Raw genomic sequence first — 11271 nt, forward strand, 5'->3', positions numbered from 1 at the left:
TCTCCCATTCATCTCTCTTGGACACTGCACTTCAATTCAGGCCTTGGTCACCTTGCATTGTGACTCAGTCACCTTGCACTGTGACTTTTTTATATCTTCCAAGTTGGGTACCCTCTGCCCTGCTCACTCGTCTTTTACATGGCTCCTAGCTGGGTGGTTGGTTGCTTGAGAAAATTTATTATCTGGTGATCTTAGGGAAAAGTACAATAAAATGACATGACCTCAGGTCGCTTCTTGAGCTGCTGGTTCCCTTTCCCCAGCTTCTCTTGCTGTGCCCACACATGCTTGGCCTTCTGTGCAGAACATGCCAGACGGCTGGCCATCCTTCACTTACTGCGAATGTCCTCTCCTCCAGGAGTCCTCCCTAGTACCGTAATGGCTCCTGCCCATGATCCCACACCAGCTGTTGGGACAGCAGCGCTCTTCACAGCAGTTCTGCTATCTCTTGCTTATGCATTTATCTCTACCTCCTCCAGAACCAAACTGTAGATCTTTTTTTAATTTAAAAATTACTTTATTATTATAAAATACAATGCTCAAAAAATTTGCTTAAACTATTAGAATTATATAACCGAACATGCTTGTTAAAAATTTTTAGATACAAGAGGCACATAACATTATATTATATAATTATATATTCTATTTTTTTTTTTTTTAAAGATTTTATTTATTTATTTGACAGAGAGAGATCACAAGTAGGCAGAGAGGCAGGCAGAGAGAGAGAGAGGAGGAAACAGGCTCCCTGCTGAGCAGAGAGCCCGATGTGGGACTCGATCTCAACACCCTGAGATCATGACCTGAGCCGAAGGCAGCGGCTTAACCCACTGAGCCACCCAGGCGCCCTAATTATATATTCTATTAATTATGTTACATTACATTACATTATATTAGTTTCCAGATTCAAGATTTGTGTATTGTGTAGTGATCCCTAGAATAAGTGTTAAGAACATCTGTGACCACATATAGTTAAACATTTTTTCCCTGCAGCTCCTGGGTTGATCAGTTGGTTAAGCGTCTAGCTCTCCATATCAGCTCAGGTCATGATCTTAGGGTCCTAAGACTGAGCCCCACATCAGGCTCCTCACTCAGTGGGGAGTCTTTTGCATTGTCTCTCTCTCTCTCTCTCTCTCCCCCTCCCTCCCTCCCTCATGTAATGTGCTTGTGCTCTCTTTCTAAATCTTTAAAAAAATTTTTTCATGATGCTGAACGCTTTTGAAACCTATTCTTAGCAACTTTGAAAGATGAGATACAGGATTATGGTCACGATGTTATACATTACATCCCTATGACTTATTTATTTTATAACTGGAAGCCTGTACCTTTTGACTATCTTCAGAAATTCCACCCACCCCCGCCTCCCACCCACCACCGCCTCTGGGAACCAATCTGTTGTTTGTATGTATGAGCTAGACTGTGTCTTGTTTTTGTTTTGTTTTTAGAGATTACACGTGCGAGATCATAGCGTTTTTGTCTTTTGACTTACTCTGCTTAGCATAATCAGGCTTCTCACTTGGTTTGGCTGAGTTGCCTGGCAGATGGTAGTGAGTGTGTGCGTGTGCTCATGCAAACACACAGACATACACACTCTATGTGTGTAATATTACACAATTGTGAAGGTGAGCTTCATTTTATCAGTATCTCAGCAGTCAAAATAGAAGGAGCTTGGAATTCAGTGCCTATAAGGATGGGACTTAAATCTTCCTGCCACTTCCTCATATCTGTGTGCCTTTAGGCGAGTAATAAACCATTTTGAGCTTCCGTTTTTCACGTGGAGAAGGGAGGTAATAGGACCTTCTGTGAAAAGTGAAGACTAAAGTAGTTAGTATGTGCCTGGTTTTATCGAGAACCGGGCCCTCACTGAATGGAGTTTTATCTGTCCATCTGATACACAGTATACACATGGCCATAATTCACTGGATTTGAGCTTTCTGCAGCGACAGTGGAAACTCAGAAAATTTAGTCCCTCTGATCTCATGCTGAATATATATTTTCCACCATGATTCCATGCACATTTTCACTTGAATTTGGCATAGACCACTTTTTTTTTTCTTTTTTAACTTATAAACGCTTACGCAAAAGGCAATTATTACTTCATGGAAATGTTTGTCGACCATTCCTTAGTTTCATACCAAGAAGCAGGGCAAAGTATATTTTTACTACTAAGCAATTGAATCACTTTCTTTCCCCTCTCACCTTCTATATATCCACTGGGGCGAAGTCAGCTGAAAAAATAATAAAATCATATGCATAGACCTCTACTTCATCATCTGGTCTCAGGAACGCCTGCTGGCAACACATAGGTCATATACCCAAAGTGGCATGTTCTAAAGGAGACAGATAGACTCCGTCCCGCTAATTTATTGCCTGCCTTTTCATAGCATCAGATTCATAAAACATCGCCTGGGTGGCTGGCTGTCTCACTGTCTTGAGGCTGAAGCAAGGCACAGGGGGTCCAGGAAGGAGACATGAGTTGCCAAGTCCCTGCTGACAAGAATACTTGCCTACACCCTTTTAAAGCATTTCACATAGGCAACGTAGCAGGGGAAAAAGACCCAGCTTGCCAACAAACCATTACGAAAATCTAAAAATGGGGTATTAAGTTTTGCTCCATAAGTGTTCTTTCCGCGACAAGCCCTGTTGATTAAGCTTCAAAACTCTTTCAGTTTTTATGTTATGGAAGAGACTTCAGAATCTCATTAGCTCTGTTGGGTAGAAACACTGGAATTTTTTCAACCCGTTGTTTTCATGTTAAATAAAGCAGTGATAAGGAACAAAGCTAGAGGGATGGTTTTAGGCTGCTGTACTAGGTCCTGATATTCTACAAAGTGTTGGGATTTATCCTGGGTGAACCAACTTCGCAAAGGCAGGAGGAAACTCATCTTTATGTTTGGTGGAAAGCATGGGAGCAACAGCCCAACAATAGGAAAATAGAATAATAGGTCATCTTAGTGGCAGTTGAATTGAACTGATCTCAATATGTACATGTTATGTAGCGTCCCTTGCAATTTCTACCATGACCAGATCTGGAGTTGGTACAGTCCTACACCTTAGGTCCATACCACACCTAACCATCCTACGACTCCACATTTTAGATTTTTTTAAATTATTATTTATTTATTTGACAGACAGAGATCACAAGTAGGCAGAGAGGCAGGCAGAGAGATAGAGAGGGGAAAGCAGGCTTCCTGCCGAGCAGAGAGCCTAATGCCGGGCTTGATCCTAGGACCCTGGGATCATGACCCGAGCCGAAGGCAGAGGCTTTAACCCACTGAGCCACCCAGGCGCTCCCGACTCCACATTTTAAAGCTCTCAGGGGAATCGACAGGTAGATTTGTATAATCTGTTACATTCCAATATGGTCTCAACTGGAAGCCCAAAGCCTAGATCCCCACCCTCTGTCATTTGTTCTTTGGTCAGGGTTTTAGGAATTGGGCAGTTGTATGTGACAATCCAGATATGTAGGTTGTCTTGAAAAAATTGGTCGGTCTGGCCACACGAAGGCCCACAGTCCCATATGACAGCACTCAGCGGAAGCTGAAAGCACCTGTGTCCCATGGGTGGGGGAAGGCTTCTCCAGGGTAGCCCCTCCGTGCATCTCACCTCTGCTGCCTTCCTAGCCCCTGCACACCCTGGACTGGACAGTGGTTTACACATGCTGTTTTATATACAGTGACAATTAGAGACTGTGTTCATTTGCTAGGGCTGTCATGACAAAGTGCCACAGGTGGCTTAAACAACAGAAACGTATTTTCTCCTGATCCTCTAGAAGTTCTCAAGGCTGCAAGTGCTGACATCAAGGCGTTGGCAGGATTGGTTTCCTCTGAGGTCTCCTTGGCTTGCAGAGGGCTGTCCTCTCCCTCTGTGTTCACATGGTCTTCCCTTTGTGTTTCTGTGTCCTAATCTTCTCTTATAAGGGCACCAGTCATCCTGGTTGAGCACTCGTCCTAATGGCCTTATTTTCATTGCCTCTTTTAAGACCTTATTTCCAAATACAGTCTCAACAATTAAAATTAAAGGGGCACAGTTCAACTCTAACAATGTCTTAAAGGTTACAGGTGAGCCAAGTATTAAGTTCTTTTCATTCTGCTACAACCCACACTTCCGTAGCAATTAGTTAACGACAAAAATCAGGAAATGGGTAGATTGCATAATCCGGACATCTGACTGATTTGTTTAGCACACCCACATTCAACATCACAAACACAGGTGAGGACTGGAAGCTCTAGAACCCTACACTGGTTCATCCCGTGTTGTTCTTGTTGGCTTAGAGAGAACCCTGCTCTCACTAGGAAGTGCTCTTTACATAGTTTTCCCCCATCATTCTGTATTTCGTCCTTTCTCCATAATTCGGCATCCTCAACCTTTTACTGCTACCCTCTCTTGACACAAAGCTACCTTCAAAAAATTTTTTAAATTGAGATGTAATCCATACGTTTTATTAGTTCCAGGTGTAAAATACAACCCAACAGTTTTATATACTGTGAAACGATCCCCAGGGTCATCTACTTAACATCCACCACCGCATATAGTTTCATAACTCTTTCATGTGATGAGACGTTTTAAGATCTACTCTCTTAGGAACCTTCTCATGTATACTACAGTATTAACCATAGTCACCACGCTGTATGCTGCATCCCCATGACTTCCTGTTTTGTAACTGGAGGTTGTAACTTTTGACCCCTTTACCTTTTTCATCTAACTCCCACCCCTGATCCCTGGCAGCCACCAATATGTTTTCTCTTGAGTTTGGTTTTAGGGGTGTTTTGTTTCCGTTCTTAGATTCCACACATAAGTAATATCATACAGTATTTCTCTTTCTAGTTCTGACTTACTTAACTTATTGCCCTCCACCCATGTTGCACATGGCAAGATGTCTTTCTCTTTTGTGGCTGAGTAGTATTCCATTGCATCTACATTCCCCATTGTCTTTACACATTCGTCCATCAGTGGACACTTAGATGGTTTCTCTCTCTTGGCTGTTGTAAATAATGCTGCAGTGGACCTGAGGTGCATATACCTTTTTAAGTTAGTCTTTTCACTTCTTTTGAATGAATATCCAGTAGTAGAGTTGCTGGATAGTATGGTAGTTCTATTTGGCTTTTTGTTTTGTTTTTTTTTTGTTTTTTGTTTTTTAGGGTTTTGTTTGTTTGTTGTTCTTGTTTGTGTGTGTGTGTCAGAACTCCATACTGTTTTCCATTATGGCTGCACCAATTTATATTCCCACCAAAAGTACACAAGGTTTCCCTTTTCTGCATATCCTCACCAACACTTGTTATATCTTTCTTTTCCAGTTGTTTTGGGATATAATTAAAATAGAGAACTATATAAATTCAAGATGTACAGTATGATTTATGATTTCAGCTGCATAAATTATGAAATAATTATCACTAAAAGTTCAGTTAACATCCGTCATCCGATGTAGATAAAATATACATTTCTTCCTTATGATGCAAACTCTTAGGATTTACTCTTAACAACTTCCATATATTATACATATATATATATATATATATATATATATATATGCTGCAGGTTATGCAGTGGTGTTAACTGTATCCATCACTTTATAGATTATATCCCTGGTGCTTATTGATCTTATAACTGGAAATTTGTACCTTTTGATGTCCTTCATTTAACTTTCCCCACCTCTGGTAACCACAGATCTGATCCCCCCTTTTCTATGAAGAGTTTGGTTGGGGTTTTTGTTGGTTTGTTTGTTTTTATTCCATATACAAGTGAGATCATGGAATATTTGTCTTTGACTTATTTCACTTATCATAATGCCCTCAAGTTCTATTTATGTTATCACAAATGGCAGGCTTTCCTTTTATTTAAGACTGAACTATATTCCATTGTGTGTGTGTGTACACACACTCAAACACATACATACTCATCCCACATTTTCTTTATCCATTCATCCACCAAATGACACTTAGGTTGTTTCTGTGTCTTGGCTATTATAAATAATGTTGCTATGAACATGAGAATACAGGTATCTCTCTATTGTAGTATTTTTGTTTTCTTCAGATATATTCCTGGAAGTGGAATTTTTGGATTATACAGTAGTTCTATTTTTAATTTTTGGAGGGAACTCCTTGCTGTTTTCGACAGTGGATGCACCAATTTACAATCTCACCAACAGTGCATGAGGGTTTTCTTCCCTCCAGATCCTCACTAGCATTTGCTAGTGGTCTGTTTAATGTTTGCCATTCTGACATACACATGAGGTGATACATCATTTTGATTTTGATTTGCATTTCCCTAATGATGAGTGATATTAAGCATCTTTTCATGTACCTGTTAGCCGTGCATATGTCTTCTTTAGAAAAATGTCTATTAAGGACTTTTGCCCATTTTTCAGTTGGATTGTTTGGGTTTTTTGCTATTGAGTTGTAGAAGTTCTTTATGTATTTTGGATTTTAACTCCTTATCATAGATATATATGGCTTGCAAATATTTCCCATTCTGTAGATTGTCTTCCCGTCTTGTTGATCCTTTCTTTTGCTGTGCATAAAATTTTCAGTTTAGTGTCTCACTTACATATTTTTTTATTTGGCTGCTTTCATTTTAGTTATCACAACCAAAAAGTCTCATTGCCAAGCCTCATATCAAGATGCTTTTTTCTTATTTTTCTTCTAGGAGATTTATGGCTTTCAGTCTTATATTTAGATCTTTAATACATTTCAGTTCGGTTTTATGAGTCATGTGAGGTAGGGGTCAAGTTTCATTCTTTCACATGTGACTATCCAGTTTGCTCAGCACCACTTATTGACAAGATTGTCTTTCCCCCATTGAGTATTCTTGGCTCCCTTATCAGATATTAGTTAACTGTGTATACATGGGTTTACTTCTGGACTGTAGGCTCTGTTCCACTGGTTTATGTGTCTGTTTTTATGCCTGTTTGGATGAGTATAGCTTAATGGTATAGCTTAAAATCAAAAGGTATGCTGTCTCGTGCTTTATTTCCTTTGTCAGGATTGTTCTGTCTACTAGGGGTCTTTTATGGTTCTGTATAAATTTTAGGATTGTTACGGCTCTTTAGAGATGCCATCAGAATTTTAATGGAGATTGCCTTGAATCTGTGGATGGCTTTGAGTAATACAGATATTTTTACAGTATTCTTCCAATCCATGAACATGGGACACTTTTCCATTTATTTATGTCTTTGATTTCTTTCATCATCAGTGTTTTATAGTTTTTAGAGTAGAGGATCTTTCACCTACTTGGTTGAATTTATTCATAAGTATTTTGTTTCAGATGCTATTGCAAGTGAGACCATATTCTTTATTTCTTTTTTAGGTAATTTGTTGTTAGTGTATAGAAATCCTACTGCATTTTGTATGTTAATTTGTACCTTGCGATTTTACTGAATTCATTGATGACATCTGAGAGTTTTTGCTGGTGTCCTTATGATTTTCTTTGTATAAAGAGATCTCTCTACAGATAGAGATAATTTTATTTCTTTCCAATGCTGAGTTATTCATTTCTTTTTCTTCTTTCCTTTCCTTCCCTTCCTTCCCTTTCTTCCTTCCTTCCTTCCTTCCCTACTCCCTACCTCCCTCCCTCCCCTCCCTCCCTGACGGGTCTAGCTAGGACTTCCAGTACCATGTTGAACAGGAACAGTGTGAAGAGACACCCTTGTCTTGTTCCTGATCTTAGAAGAAAAGCTTTTACCATCTTTTACCATTGAATGTGGTTTACCTGAGGGCTAGCTGTATATGCCTGCATTATGTTGTGGTACATCGCTTCTGTTCCCATTGTGAAGACATTTCGTCTTAAATGAATGATGTATTTTGTTGGATGCTCTGTCAGCTTCAGTTGAGATGATCATGTAATTCGTATCTTGCTTTTTATTAATGTGTTACATAGTTTCATTGATTATGTATGTTGAACCATCCTTGCATCCCAGGGATATATTCCATTTGATCTTAGTGAATGATCCTTATAATATGCTTCTGAATTACGTTTGCTAGTATTTTACTGAGAATGTTTGCATCTGCATTAATCAGGGATATTGGTCTGTAGTGTTTTGTTTTGTTTTCTGGTACTGTCCTTATCCGAATTTGGTGTCAAAGTAAAGCTGACCTCATAAAATTAGTTTTATGGAAGCTTTTGTGGAAGAGTTTGAGAAGGATTGGCATTGATTTTTTAAATGTTTGATAATATTTGTCCATGAAGCTGTGGTCCTGGGCTTAACTTTGCTGGAAGGTTTTTCTGCTACTCATATGATCTCTTTACTAATAATTGGCCTGTTTAGATTTTCTATTTCATTATGTTGCAGTTTTGGTAGATTGTATGTTTTTAAGAATTTTACCACTTTGTCTGGATTATACAGTGTGTTGGCATATACTTATTCATAGTAGCCTCTTAGGACCTTTTGTATTTCTATGGTAACAGTTGTATTGTCTCCTTTTTCATTTATAATTTTGTCCATTTGTTTCTTCTTTTCTCTTTCGTTAGTCTAGCTAAAGATAGTCAATTTGGTTTATCTTTCCAAAGAAATCAACTCTTAGTTGTGTTGATCTTTTGTATTATTTTCCTGTTCTGTATTTCATTTTTTCTTCTCTAATTGCTATTTCCTTCCCTGTGCTAACTCTGGGCTATATCTGTTCTTCTTTCTCTAGTTCTCAGACCATAAAGTTTGGTTATTTATTTGAAATCTTTTTTTTTTCCCCCTTAAAGTTGGCATTTATTGGATGAACTTCCCTTTTAGAACAGCTTTTGCTGCATTCCACAAGCTTTGGTATGTAGTGTTTCCATTTCTGTCTGTCTGAAGAAATTCGTTTTCCTCCTGTTGCTGACTTTTAATTTCATACCATTGTAGTCAGAGAAGATACATGGTACGATTTCATTCTTGAATTTGCTGAGGTTTGTTTTGTGGTCTAACATAGGTCTGTCTTAGAAAATGTTCCATAGGCATCTATGAAGAATATGTATTCTGTTGTTATTGGATAAAATGTTCTGCTTATGTTTGTTAGGTCTATTTGGCTTATAGTTTTGTTCAAGCACACTGTTTCCTTATTGATTCTCTATCTGGGCGATGGATCTAGTATTGACAATGGAGTATCAAAGTATTAATTATTATTGCTATGTATTTCTCCTTTTAGTTCTTAGTTGTTACTTTACATACTTAGGTAGTCCTACATTGGGTACATAAATATTTACATATGACAAAATGTTTATATATAATATATATACATATATAAATTAGAGATATAAATATGTAAATATATGTATAAATATGACCTGTTTTATATATGTTTTATATATATATATATTTATTTGTGTGTGTTAATGAATCCACTCCTTTTATCATTATATAATTCCCCCCTATGACTCTTTTACCACATGTAAAGTCCATTTTGTGCCATATAATTACAACTACACCAGTTTTGGGGGGGGGTTGGAGGGTTGTATCTGCTTGAAGTATCTTTTTCATCCATTCACTCAGAGCCTGTGTGTCTTTTATTTTTTTTAAGATTTTTTATTTATTTATTTGAGAGAAAGAGACACAGAGTGGGAGAGTATGAGAGGGGAGGTCAGAGGGAGAAGCAGACTCCCCATGGAGCTGGAAGCCCAATGTGAGACTCGATCCCAGGGCTCCGGGATCATGACCCGAGCCAAAGGCGGTCACTTAACCAACTGAGCCACCCAGGTGCCCGAGCCTGTGTGTCTTTAAAGCAAAAATTAGTCTCTTGTAGGTAGCATATTATTAGATCTTGGTTTTTTATCCATTCAGCCATGTGATCAATTTCCTTTGATTGGATAATTTAATAAATTTATTTGAGGGCAAGTATTAATATGTAAGGACTTAGTGTCACTGTTTTGTTAATTTTCTGGGTATTTTGTAGATTCACTGTCATTGTTTTGTGGTGTGAGTGTGATAATCACTATACTACAGAAACTGGCCCATTTTTATTTTTGGTACCCTACTATTTTTGTGTATGCTTTGGTATCTTTTAGTATGATACTTTAGCATGATATGCTTTGACTTCTCAATTTTTTGTGTGTGTGTAATTACTGTAGGTTTTTTCCTTGTGGTTACCATGAAGCTTACATAAAATATCTTAAAATTAGCTTTGCGCAGTGGCAGTATCGTAGCCAATGAGGTTTATCCGAGGCGCGATTATTGCTAATTGAAAATATCTTAAAATTATAACATCCTACTTTTAACTGACACCAACTTCAATAAGATCTCTAAATTTTATACTTCTCCTTTCTCTCAAATTTCAGACTATTGATGTTACTGTTCACATATTTTTCTATTGAGCAGCTAGTAACAGATTGTAGTTAGGTTTGTTTTTACTATGTTTATTATTAACATCTAAACTAGAGCTCTAAATGAATAAGGCAGTATCAGTACCATATTTCAGAATCTAACTTTGAATATATATTTAACATTACCAATAAGATTTTCAATAGTTTCTTATGTTTTATGATGTTAACTAAAGAACAAGGCAGGTCTAGTAGTGATGAATTTCCTGAACGAGTGTTTGTTCAGGGAAGTCTTTCTCTCTTTCTCTCTTTCATTCCCGAAGGACTGTTTTGCCAGGTTTAGACTTCTTGTTTGACAGGTTCCTGTTTCAATATTTGTAACATATCATCAGATTCTCCCCAGGTCTGAAATATTTCTCTTAGAAATCTAATAATCTCATGGGAGTTTCCTTGTAAGTAATTTCTTTCTCTCCCAATGCTTTCAAAATCATTTCTTTGTCTTTGAACAATTTAATTACATTGTGTCTTTGTATAGCTCTGTTCAGTTCAAACTCTTTGGGTACTTTGGCCTCATGGAGTGGGTCTCATGGATTGGATGTCCATTTCTCACCCAAGTTTCGGGAGGTTTTCTGCCATTATTGCTTAAATATGCTGTAAGCCTTTTCTTTTCTTTTCCTTTCCTTTCCTTTCTTTTCCTTTCCTTTCTCTTCTCTTCTTTTCTTTTCTTTCTTCTTCCTATCTATCTATCCATCCACCGAGCATGGGGCTCAACCTCATGACCCTGAGATCAAGAGTTATATGTTCTACCAACTAAGCCAGCCAGGCACCTCTTTAAATGTATATTGCTGTACTATACTCTTTCTCTTTTGCTTTTGGAATTCATATAATCACAGTATTGTTTCTTCTGATGGTATCCTGTTATTCCTATAGGTTTTCTTCAGTCCTTTTTAGTCTCTAATTTTTTTTGTTGTTGTTCCACTGACTGAATAATACCAGATTTCTTGTCTTCAAGGTCACTGATTGTTTGTACTAAACGGTTGAGTCTGTTTTTGAAGC

The 11271-nt window shown here is 37.9% G+C and overlaps 1 pseudogene; it reads left to right on the forward strand.

Moving 5' to 3' along the window:
• Positions 1 to 10075: 10075 nt before the first annotated feature.
• LOC116587316 lies at positions 10076 to 10234 on the forward strand (annotated as a pseudogene).
• The last annotated feature ends 1037 nt before the right edge of the window (positions 10235 to 11271 follow it).

This window comes from Mustela erminea, chromosome 3 (assembly GCF_009829155.1).
Source record: "Mustela erminea isolate mMusErm1 chromosome 3, mMusErm1.Pri, whole genome shotgun sequence".
NCBI classification, from domain to species: Eukaryota; Metazoa; Chordata; class Mammalia; order Carnivora; family Mustelidae; genus Mustela; species Mustela erminea.